The 13,767-nt window shown below is 38.8% G+C and overlaps 1 pseudogene; it reads right to left on the bottom strand.

The window, feature by feature from the left end:
* Positions 1-7,613: 7,613 nt before the first annotated feature.
* LOC148920414 (uncharacterized) lies at positions 7,614-9,084 on the bottom strand (annotated as a pseudogene).
* Between the last annotated feature and the right edge of the window lie 4,683 nt (positions 9,085-13,767).

Below are 13,767 nucleotides of genomic sequence, written 5' to 3'. Positions count from 1 at the left end.
GGGAATGGAAAACTGTGTTTAAGACAGGCTTTGTTAAGATCCGTGAAGTCCGTGCACATCCTCCATTTCTCAGGTGTCTTCCTGACCATGACTACGTTTGACACCCATTACAGTAATCCATCTTGTGGATGAAGCCGACCTCCCTGAACTTTTGGACTTCTTCCTTCATGGCAGAGTATCGGGCGTTATCGTATGGTGGACGCTTCTATCGAATAGACCGAGCCTCAGGGCTAATTCCTAAGTGATAGGTTATAACCAGGGGGTCAATGCTGGGCACGTTGACATGAGACCAAGCGAAGCAGTCCGTGTTTTTACGTAGAAAGATGATGAGGCTTATTCTTTCGGCTAGCTCCAGGTTCATCCCTATCTAGATCCGTTGGTCTAGATGCCTGTCAGAAATTACTACCGACTTTAGGTCTTCCAAGGGTTGTGGTCGGGGATATTCATCAGTCAGTCTTCGGAAGGTCGAAAGGCCCAACGTCAACGAGCGATAATGCAATGTTATATGAAGAGTCTTTAAGAGGGGTTGGCCAAAAATGGCGAAGTACGGGCTCGGGTGATTGACCACCACAAAGTGTGTCGTGCTCCGACATGTACTGGGAACACTACTACAAAAAAGGAAAAAGACGACGGGAATTCACCGTTGTGTATTACGTTTTCAAATGGTCTTGGAATCCACCGACATCTTTTCCCTAACCAAACCACGACGCTAAATACCCGTCGTTGTTAAAATAAACAACGTCATCAACAAATAAAAACCGACGTCTTTGTACTGCAAAAAGAGACAAAAAAATAGTCGAGGATGAGAATAGACGACCAACTCTAACAAAAAAACGTCGTTAAAAAGGCAACATATGACATATATTAACAGAACATGGCCGCAAGATACACATACAACGACGAGAAATAAATCTCAAAGCCATTAAATACACCTTTCATGACAAATAAAAATATGACGTCTTTAAATACATAATAGACGACGTTATTGACACCTACTACGTCACTACATTTCCAACAACCGTCGTGAAATAAATTTTCCACTTCGATTTTTCTATGAATGATGACGTGGAAATAGATGTTAGGTTCATTACTTACGACGCATGTATTTACAGAGACGACGTTGAAATGAATAAACAATGTCGGTTCCAAATAAATGAGAGCCGTATTACAGAATTTATACGTCATATTTTAAAATATAATCGTCGTCTAATAACTCTGAGACGGCATCGTTTCTCATTCCACCGCCGTGTAAAATAATTTTAAAGACACGATCTGAAAATAAATGATGTGGAAAAAATGTTGGGATCATTAATTATGACACATTAATTTATAAAGACGACGCTGTCGTCAATATACAACGTCGTTATCATGAAAAAGACAGCCGTATTTCATAATTTATACGTCACCATTAACAAAATTACCGTCGTCTAATTCATATTAGACGGCGTTGTTTATCCGAAATTCGCTGTATAAAGCAATTTTAACGACATTATCATAAGAAAAGAGACGTGGATACGTCAATATAACGTTGTTTTTTTTAAAGGAACGACGTCCAAATATATCATAACGTCGACAAATTTACCTATGGACTTCAAATACCGTCGTGAATTTATCTTTTCCACTTCATTTATGAAAGAACATGCGACGTGGTAAATTTATGACGACGTCATCTTTTGTAACGTTCATGTTAGATATCTCGTCTTTTAGACGTCGGTATTATGGGATTGGAGTCGTGTTATTTTGAATTACATGGCGGTGCTTTATGCTTCTCCGACGTCTTATTCTGAATAACTGTTTCACAATAGCGTCGTGGTTCTTCATTGTTATGTCGCTTTAAGACGTCGGTAAATATATTGCGGTCGTTGAATGCTCCAAAACGTCGTTTTTTATTAGAACATACATTTGTTTTTCACATTTTAATCAAGACCGTCGTGTTTGTAATGTGGAACCAGTAATTTTTGTACTGATTGTTTTGTGGCCAAAACCTGTATAATGAAAGTGAAGAAATCACATTACAATATATTACAAAATTAATGTCATACACTGCCAATTACATAAAGCATCATTCAATCCATATATCTTCACACCCATCTCGAATATTTTGGCTCCCTAACTCACCCACCACTTCATAAAATGTGTCAACATTTGGCATCCCTCTAGTAAATGGCTCACACTCAATTCTCACATCACCTAAGACATCATCACCAATAACATCATTATATTCTCTATTTGGCATTGATAACACTACCGACCAACCACGATGCGTTGGGTTGTCAACAAAAAATACTTGTTTGACTTGAGAAGCCAAAACAAATTGGTCATTCCTATGTCCAGTTTTACTCAAATCTACAAAGGTAAATCCAAGTTTGTCCACTACAAGACCAGAAGTACTATCTATCCAATTACACCTAAAGACTGGGATTGTAAACTTTTGGTAATCAAGGCCCCAAATTTCTTGAATGACACCATAGAAACCCATATATGAGAGAATTGGGTTTTTATCCTTGGCACTAGCAACTTGCATGGTATGTGCAAGTAAATAAACTCCACTATTTTGAGTTGTCCGCACATTATCTTGTGCCTTGATGTTGAATTTAATACCTTTAATAAGATAGCTCATATATAATGGCACTGCCATGTTTGGACCAGCTGCTAGCCACCTTAAATTTTCTGATACGCCATGATTGTCTTCCTCATTAAGTTCACTTTGAACCTACAAATTAATCATAACTTAATTCAATCTAACATAGAAAGAAGAAAATTAAAAGTCCAATATGTTATTCAATAACGTATACCTTGAAGCATAGCCATTGAATGAAAGTGCTATTGTGCTTATCCTGCAGCCACTTTGTTCTCTTTCTAAATTTTGGATAAACGGTCTTGATGTGGATCATATATTCCCTACTTGACACGAAAAATTCAAGCATTACGGTCCCAAACATATAAGATAAACATAAAAAATAATCTAAAATGGAAACTTAAAGAATAAAACTCATACGTACTCGATATAAGGTAGGACTTTCTCCGTATTCTCCAAGACATATAGATGTGCTTGGTTCAACAGGTCCCGATCAACTACGCTCACTGTGCAACCTGATAATGGCTTTGAAACTCCCATCTTTTGGCTTGAAGGCACTCCAACTGTACTAACATCAGATAAATGCTCGGTACAAAACTCTACAGCTTCTTCAGCTATATACCGCTCAGCAATGCAACCTTCGGGACGAGTACGATTCTGAACATACCCCTTTAGCACTTTCATATATCTTTCAAACGGATACATCCATCTAAAATATACTGGCCCACATAGACGAACTTCTCTGACAAGATGTACTACTAGATGAACCATGATATCAAAGAATGAAGGGGGAAAGTACTTCTCAAGCAAACACAAAGTAACTACTACATCTTCTTCCAACTTATCTAGCTTGGAAACATCAACAGTCTTTGCACATATAACATTGAAGAAGAACCATAAACGAGTTATTGCATACCTTGTAGGCTTCTCCAAAACAGAACGAATTGCCACAGGGAGCATTAAGGTATGACAATCATGTGATTTAAGGCCAAGAAGTCTTGAATCTTGTAAAGATACAAGATTTTTTATATTTGAAGAATAATCTTTAGGGACCTTCATACCATAGAAAGAATTGCAAACCTATCTCTTCTTTGCTCTTGACAAATTCCAAGGCCCTGGGAGGCAAACGAGTACGTCTTTCTCCATACTCGGGTTGCAAATCAGTTTTGACCCCCATGTTCAATAAATCTAATCGAGCAGCAATCCCATCTTTATTTTTTCCAGGGATCTCCAGCAATGTACCAATGATACTATCGCAAACATTCTTCTCAATGTGCATAACATCTAGGACATGCCTCACAGGAAGGTATTTCCAATACTCGAGATCAAAGAATATTGATTTCTTCTTCCAACAAACTCTGTCACCATCTTCAACCATATGCAACACTTTTTCTTCGGTTAATGGCTCGGGAGGTGTGCCATATTCAGGTTTCCTATTAAAAGCTGCACGTTGCCTCCTATATGGATGATTGATTGGTAACCATTTTCTATGCCCAATGTAACAAATTTTGTGGCCATTTTTCAACCTGTGACTAGGTGTATCATCGCCGCATATTGGACAAGCTTTATATCCTTTAACAACACAACCAGATAAGTTTCCATAGGCGGGGAAATCATTAATTGTCCACATTAATGCAGCTCTGAGTGTAAAGTATTCTCCATTATATGCATCATACACTCCTCTAATCCCATCCCACAAAGATTTTAAATCATCAATCAAAGGCTCCAAGTAGTTGTCTATATCATTTCCGGGTTGTTTAGGACCGGAAATCAATAAGGTCAACATCATGAACTTTCGTTTCATGCACAACCATGGAGGGAAATTATATGTAACTAAGATAACTGACCAGCAACTATATCTGCTACTTAGAGAACTGTGGGGATTGAATCCATCAGATGAAAGAGCCAATCTCAAGTTTCTCGGCTCATTACCAAACTCGGGCCATTTATCGTCAAGAAGTTTCCAAGACGGGGAATCCGCCGAACGAGACATCTGACCGTCAATTGATTTTCTAGTAGCATGCCAAGTCAAACTCTTAGCTGTTTCATGTGATCGAAACATCCTTTTAAACCTTGGAATTGGAGGAAAATACCACACCACCTTCGCTGGCACACCCTCTTTCAAGATTGAATCTTTGCCTTCCTTCCACCTTGAGATACCACAAGTAGGACAATTTGTTGAATCCTCATACTCATTCCTATACAAGATGCAATCATTAGGGCATGCGTGCATTTTCTCATAACTCAGCCCCAATGCACACAAAGTCTTTTTTGCCTCATACATAGAGGCAGGTCAGATTTCCTTCTGGAAGCAAATCGCCTTGAAGTATCAATAATTCTGTAAAACAGACATCACTCATCCCATGTTTTGCCTTCAAATTATACAACTTCACTAATGCCGATAACTTCGTGTACTTTCTACAACCAGGGTACAATGTTTGATCTCCATCTCCAATCACATTGGCAAACTCATAAGGATCAGATCCAAAATCACCAAAATCATTATCATCCATCTCTATTTCTTCAGACACAAAACTGTACCTACTATGGTCATCATCTTCTTCAACATTTCTACTAGAATTAGTAGTTGCTTTCCAAGGTTCTCCGTGAAATGTCTAATTCTTATAGCTTTGGTCAACTCCATTAAAGTATAAGTGATTCCTTATAATTCCAACCCCAAACAATTTCAAATTAATACATTTAACACATGGACAACGGATATGTGATGTAGTTAGCAGATTTTCTACAGAAAAGTTCAAAAATGCTTCCACTCCTAACTCATATGCCTTCGATCTTCTATCCGAGTGCATCCATGGCTTATCCATCTCCGACATTATACCCTATTACATATAATAAAGTGAAAAGACAAGCAATGACCATCACTATAGCAGATTATATAAAGTTCTAATAGCAAGTAATATATAACACATACGACGGTTTTTAAACAAAAACAGACGTATTTGACATATATAGACGACGGATTTTCAACAAACGTTGTCTAATTATAACCACGATGGTAGTTAAAGAACACCATCGTGTATAAGTAATACAAACGACGGTTTATGAAAAAACCGTCGTAGTATGCCTACAAACGCGTCGATATCCCAGTTTATTTTCAAGATCCCAAAACGCTATTAAGAACACAACATATACATGAAACCAAGCATGAAACCAACATATACATGAAACCAAGCATGAAACCAACATATACAAAGCATGAAAACAATAAATCTATTCCCAATTCAACATAACAGAGAGTGATTAAAAGATCCGACAAAATTAAATCTATTCCCTATTCAACATAACAGAGAGTGATCAAGAAAACATTAAACAGAAAATCCATGAACCTATACCTCCAACAACATTATTAACAGATCGCAAAACATATATCTAAAACCCTTTAATGAAACAACCTAATATCATTCAATGAATTTACAAGGGGAAGATAGGGTTTGTACTTACAGGTTGGCAGAGCTCACAGATTATGGCCTACTTGGATTCGACAGAGCCTGGAGAGCCCAACTTTGAATTAGAGATGAAGTGAGAGAGCGAAATGTTATGTTGCGCAAAATCTGAAAATTTTAGGGTTCAGGGTTAGAAGTATAAAACTAAGAGCCAAATCTGAAAATTTTAGGTTGCGCGAAATTTTTAGAAAGCGCGCTCTTTAAAACATCGACGAAAAAAACAACCGCGTTAAAAGTTCACTTTAAACATGACGCTTATTACATTAAAGACGTCATGGTAAAACTATGTACGACGCAAAATCAAACAGAAGTCGTCAAAACTAAGAAAAACCATGTCGAAAGTTCTACCAAAACCGACGTAAATATAGTATTCCACGACACAAACACTTAATGTAACACCGTTTATTTTGAAGAAACCACGTCGGTATCATCACTTTCGTTGGCCACGTCGGTACACCTTTGTTATCGTCGCTATCATCACTTTCGGTTTCCCAATCCTCCTCCTCATCACTTTCGTAGTTCGGGCCCAATGGAACATCGTATCGCGGAAGATCACCGAGGTCAATTGTAATTGACTGAATTGGTATTTCGATTGAAGACACTCCTTGGACCTGAAATGGTTCTTGTATAACATTTGTATCTCGAAGTATTTCTGCATCATTTTCCATGGAAGACTCCAAACGTTGGTTAGGGACATCATTTTCCATAGCATACACATTCCTCTGATCCATCTGCTGAACAACTTTCCAACCGCTCTCGGCTTTAGGGTCATCTAGATACACAATCTGTTTTGCTATGTTTTGCTATGTTTGCATGTTCTGTTAATGTTCACTGATACTAAGCTATGGTCGATTTTAACACTTCCCTACCTATTTGGGTTTGTATCAAACCGTCGACACTTAAACATGATCACTTGGTATCGGTCTTTGTAAAGCAATTGCACGACCGTTGTTAGTTTGCCATAGAAATCAATGTCCGTACTTTCGCCTCCACTTGGGACATGGACACCGCTGTTTTGCGTACACAACTTGTCATCTCGTGCAGTCCCCAAAAACTTGATGCTGTTAACATGGCAACCCGAGAATAATTCAGCCCGAATCGGGCCGAACGCCAAGTTATATTACTCTTCACTGTAAGTGGGGGAATTCGATGATTTCAACTTGTTGACCTAATGTTATACAAAAACATTCACATGTTAGTTTGAGAACATTAAATAATACAATATATATCTCAAATACAAAACACTATTAACTTACAGTTTTCAAAATCCATTGTGGAAACAATTCACGGTGTTTCATGGCATATAAATGTGATGGATGTTCTCGCTTCATCATCTCTTCATGCTCATCTAAGTATGCCATTATCTCATCACAATTGTTCAGTACGAATGAATGTGCTACCTCCATGTCATTTATGGAAAACGACTCTCCTCGTACAGGATCTCCAATGGTCGTGCCCTTTGGGCAAAAACATAAAATTTCTCATTTCTCACACCTCCGTCATTATTGTGCCGAGGACGATTGAAAGCCGTGTCCAAATCTTGTAAATACATTCCACAGAAAGTAAGCAACTCATATTGAACCCAAGCCTCTATAATTGACCCTTCGGGCTTCGCCCTGTTGCGTCTGATTTTTCAGCTCTTCGAGCAGCCTGCGAAAATAAAACGATACGATACAAATTATGAGGATTATATACCTTTCTATTGGATACATCCAACGATAGTTGACAGGACCAGCAAGCAATGCCTCTTCTGGCAAATGAACCATCACGTGGATTATACTTGTGAAGAAAGCTGGAGGGAATATCATCTCAAACTTGCATAGGACTTGGACAATGTCATGGCACAACTGAAACATGCCCGTCTTTCGCAATGTCTTTGCCGTCAGTTGGGAAAAAAATATGGACAACAATATGATCAGCTTCACTACATCGTCCGACAATAGGTGTCGAATACCCACAGGAAGTAAGCGTTGCATAAACACATGGCAGTCATGGCTCTTAACTCCAGTAAATTTACCCTCATCAACATTCACGCAACGCATGATATTAGAAGCATACCCATCGGGAAACTTTACCGACGATGCAAACTTTAGAAAATCTTTTTTGTAATTCGGTTTCATGGAAAAAAATGCCAGATCCCTTCTAGCTTTATCACCATCCCTGTTCATCCATAAACCTCTTCGTATGCCCATTCTTTCCAAATCAAGATGAGCTTTGATTGTGTCCTTTGTCTTGCCCTCGATGTCTAGAATCGTACCCATCAATGTGTCAAACACATTTTTCTCAACATGCATAACGTCGAGATTGTGCCTCAATTTTAGTTTCGACCAATATAAGAGCTCCAAGAACATAGACTTGTGCGTCCAGTTCATATGTGTAGAAGGTCTAGTCCGACTAACTGTTTTCCTGAACAGAGCAAAATCCAAAGCGGTTAAGCTGTTCCAAGATGTCATCACCAGACCATTCTCTAGGTCTGAGGTGATGCTCTGTGTTCCCGTCGAACTCTTTATCTTTTTCCCGCCATTTGTGGTCCCATGGCAACCATCTTCGATGACCAAGATAAAAAACTTTTCCGGCATGCCAACTAGAAGTTACATCTTCCTTGCATATAGGGCATGCCATATAACCCTTTGTGCTCCACCCAGAAACCATTGCATATGCAGGAAAATCATTCACAATCCACATCACTCCTGCCCGCAAAGTGAACACCTTCCCAGTGGATTTATCGTACGTGCGCACACCGTTTGCCCATAAATCCTTGAGCTCATCAACCAACGGCCTTAAGTAAACATCGATTGACCTGCCAGGATCCTCAGTTATCAAAATAGTCATCATCATGTACTTTTTTTTCATGCATTTCCAAGGCGGCAAATTATATGGAAATACGAAAATCGGCCAAGTGCTGTGGTGTTGGTTTAGAACCCCGTACGGATTGAATTCATCAATGGCAAGTCCCAATCTAACATTTCGGGGATTAGCAGCAAAGTCGGGGAACGTTCGATCGAACTCTTTCCATGCTTCCCCATCAGCAGGATGCCGCATCACATCGTCGTCTACCCGTTTTCTTTATGTCATCTCATGTCCGTGGCAGTATGCGTCGACATATACAATCGTTGCAGCCTAGGTTTCAGAGGCAGATAATGCATAACTTTTTGTGGGATCTTAATCGTTCTATTCTGAGATGTCATTTTGAACCTCGACTCATTACATATAGGGCATGTATCCAATGTTTCATACTCTTTGTAGAATAACATGCAATTGTTTTTGCAAGCGTGAATTTTTTCATAACCCAATCCAAGACCATTCAACACATTCTGCACGTGTTTATGGTTTTTCGGCAAACAATTGTCCGTCGGAAGCATTCTCTTGAAAACCCCTAAAAAGTAATTGAAACACAGGTTCGACATACGATATTTTATTTTTCCGTGCATTAGCTCTATAATGCCGTGAGAACAGAAAAGCTCTCGCACCCCGGGTATAACTCTTGGTTGACATTTTTTAACAGTTTCTCATATTGTTCGAACTCTGCACCTGTCCATTGGTGTAGGCATGTCATCTTCCCCTTCCTGATTGATGTTCGTCGATGCAAATGGAAAAACATCGTTTATAATGTCCATGACTTGTTCATTAGGATCCACAATAGGTTCAACATTGTCCACTCTTGTGGAATTTGAAGACGAAGCATTGTCTAATTGTTCCCCGTGAAGGTTCCAAATGCTATATGTCTCAATCATTCCATTCCTTACTAAATGAAATCCAACATTTTCAATTGTCTCCCATAACGTGTTGTTACACCTCCTATAAGGACAACGGATTCTATTGCACCCGGGTTGTGTCTATGTGCAAACTCAATAAAATCCTCAATTTCATCCAAGTATTCGTCTGTGCATCTATTCGGGTTCTGTATCCATAGCCTGCTCATAATTCTTGGAGCCACAATCACAACACAACAATCACAACAACTTCATATGAAGTTATAATGTCACCTTATGCCTCCGGTAAGGGTCCTATCCCATTCGGGAATGCAGCGTAACCTACGGCTACATGAGATTAGATTTCGACGTGGAAGAATTTCGGCAGCATCTCGATACAGTTCTTGAGGTGGGCATAAGTATAAATACCTACGTACCACCCGAAGAACGTACCGAGATAACACCAAAATTTCCACAATCGAAACCTAGTCCTGTAGTCGTAGATTACGTGACAACACTATGCATTACCAAACTGTCCAAATAATGGGACAATTCAAGAATTAATTGGACCGCAGTCATGCTTTACGCATCCATGCACGACATCCAACTAATCTCGAAAGGGAAACTAAGTTTTAATACAATAAAAAACAAAGTACGAAGTTAATTTCAATTAACTTCGTACATCACAGCACATTGTGCTACGTGACGGACAATTTAACAACATAATATAAATATAATTTCACAACAAAAAATATAAAAATAATCAAATACCTTCTCAATCGTTTTCCACCAATCGCTAATTACAATTATCCCTAAAGACAACAAAATTAATTGCGTTAGTGTGAATTTAAATTAATACTTTCAAACTAACGACTTCAAATACATACCTAATGACCGTAGTCAACTCCCAGCATAAGCAGAAGCTGCAACAGATGCAGAGGCGGCAGAGCGAGTTTTTTGTTTTGAAGTCCGCCTCTGCAATGGCGAGAATCCAGCATATGAAGAAAAGAGTTTCACGCAACGAACCCATAATTCGTCACCCAAAAAAATCTTATTCCGTTGTGCAAACAGCATGGGTTCGTCACGCAAAACCCCAATCTTGTCGCCCATGTGTTCCGTTTCACGCCCAAAATAAATTTTTCGTCCCGCAACCGTGTCGACATCCAGCTTTTACGCGACGTAAAGTTTCGTCGCCAAAACAAATTTTCCGTCCCGCAACCGTGCCGACATCAGCTTTGCGTGGACGCAATGGTTTGTCGTCGCGCAAAAGACGATTGTTGTCACGCAAAATTAAGTTTCCGTCACGCATGACCGGGCCGACATCAACCTTTAAGCGACGCTACCAGTTTCCGTCGCGCAAGGTATAAGCCCAATTTTTTGCGCGACGATAAACCTTATCGTAGCGCAAAGTGTTCTTTTGCGATGAGTGTTGTCGTCGCGCAAGTGTTTGGCGCCAGATAAAAAAATTGGCGGTTTTTATTTCGTCGTGCTAATTGTTTTTGCGCGACGATATATGTTGTCGCCCAATGTTTTGGCACCATAAAATCTTTCCCTCTTTTTTGTTCCTCACTTTGTGCGACGATGGTGGGTTGCGTCGCGCAGAGTTCTCTTGCACGACAGAATATATTTGTCGTGCAAATTTTTCCTAGTTTGTGCGACGAATGAATTTTTCCGTCACATAATTATGTCTTGCGAGACGAATGTTTCTTCGTTGCGCAAAATACCGTCGCGCAAATAGTAAAATGTAGTAGTGATAGTCATCAACAAAGAGAAGAAAGTATTTCTTGCCATTAAAAGATGGTGTTCGAGTCGACCTACATATATTTGCATTTACCAACTCAAGAGGGGCTCTTGCTTTCCATGTTGATTGTGAAAATGGTAAGCGGTGAAATTTTTCAAAAATACAACCTTCACATATTTCTTTCTCAGACTGAACGGAAGGAAGGCCAACCACCATATCTTTCTGATGTAAGAGCTGTAGACTCATTTGATTTAGATGTCTGTATCTCATATGCCACAATAGTGATTCTTCTACATTTTCAACTTCCAAAACATAGTTTTCTTTTGATATCATGATCAACAGAAAGACTTTGTTTGCCATCATTTTTATCTTAGCCACTACATTGTTTTTCTTTTTGTCAGAAATAACACAGTGATCATCATCAAATTTAATAGAGAAGCCTTTTTGTAGGAGCTGTCCTACACTTAATAAATTTTGTGCCAAGTTAGGAACATATAGCACATCATAGATTAGTTTTGGTGTACCTTCTCGAGTTTGAACAGAGATAATACCCTAGCCTTCCACGTTGTGAAGCTTTCCATCTCCGAGCTTGACTTGTGAATTCACATTTTCTTCAAATTTGATAAAACATTGTCTGTTTCCCGTCATGTGGTTACTGCATCCACTATCCACGTACCATATATCTTGTGGTTCTTGATGAGAACTAAGACATGTATAAAATAGTTGCTCTGGAGAGTCATTATTTTCTGTGAAATTGGATTCATTATTTTTTTGATATCTACAATCTCTTTGAGAATGGTTGGGTATTCTGCATCGGGTACACCTATACCGACAATCTGCACTTTTGTGCCCAGTCTTCTTACAAACATGACATTCAAGGATAAGGTTACATTCTGGTTGTTTTGATGGCTGCATCCTTGCTAATTGTTGTTATTATAGTTGCCTTTGTTGTAATTCTTCTGCCAATGAGATTCTCCTTTACTTTTTCTGTTTTGGGACTTTTGAGATTCTCCTTTTTGTTTGTCTTCTTTCTCCTTTGAATCCAATTTGGATTGAAAAGCTTGCTCCAAGGATTGGTATGCAGACCTATTAATCCTTTTTTCATGTGCTTCCAAAGAACCAATTAGTTCATGGAGTGAAAGTGCAGTGAGATCTTTTGACTCCTCTATTTCTGCAACAACATGATGGAACTTTGGCAATAGACTGTGTAGAGTTTTCTCTACAATTTTCTTGTCTAGAATTGTATCCCCATAACTTCTAATTTGGTTAACAATTCCAGAAACTTTTGTGAAGAAAACCTGAATGGACTCATTCTCCTTCAGTAATAAATTATCACACTCTCGCCACAAGGATTGGAGTTTGATGGAGATCACTTTTTGTGAACCTTGGAACTCAATTTTGAGTATTTCCCAAGCATTTTTTGATGTAGTTGCAGAAAGTAATCTTGGAAAGAGATTTTTGCTTACTCCCTGTTGAATTAGGAATAAAGCCTTGGCATCTCTTTTCCTATTTCTTTAAGTGCTGGCTGCGATTCCGGTGTCGCTTTACCCGTCCAAGTTTTTTCCGGTTCCTCGTAACCATCTTCTACAAGATCCCAAAGATCTTAAGAGATGAACAAGGTCTTTATTTGTAGGCTCCAATATTCATAATTCTCTCCATCGAAAATAGGCATTAAATTTTGAATATTTCCAATGGTTGAGGAATTTGAACTTGATGCCATGATTAACACAATGGAGGGATCGACTGGCTCTGATATACCAAATTTGTTGGAGAAAGATGGATATGAGAGAATTTGGAAGAGAGTTTTAAACAGAAAAACTAAAGCTTTATTGATTTCCTAAAATTGATTACAACACTAGGCCATCTTATTGGCTATTTATAATAACATTCAAATCTTTTCATAACAGACATAACTCTTGGATTAGTTCCAAGAGTTGCAGACACAACTCTAGACTTCTAATGAGATACCACTCTTTCTAAACATAGCTCTTCTCAAGAGACACAACTCTACTTAACAACTGATACATCTTACAAGGGGAAAATGCCTTACGTTTAACAGAACCAAAGTTATTCAACTTACTAATGGGGTGTGTAAACTGGTGTTGAGACAGCAAAAGCATGAGCAGGAAGCTCAGTATAGTCAGCCGACCTCGACAATTTTACCCTTCAACAAACTCTCTAGATAACTTTATATGCCTTATATACTCAATCGACACATATAGGAGCTCCTTTAGCCTATTATACAATCATATCATAATCCTTAAGCACAGGGACCGATATTCTAGTGCTGGA

This window comes from Prunus mume, linkage group LG2 (assembly GCF_029339155.1).
Source record: "Prunus mume cultivar Tortuosa linkage group LG2, ASM2933915v1, whole genome shotgun sequence".
In the NCBI taxonomy this organism is placed as follows: Eukaryota; Viridiplantae; Streptophyta; class Magnoliopsida; order Rosales; family Rosaceae; genus Prunus; species Prunus mume.
This window is presented reverse-complemented; position numbering and strand designations above follow the sequence as displayed.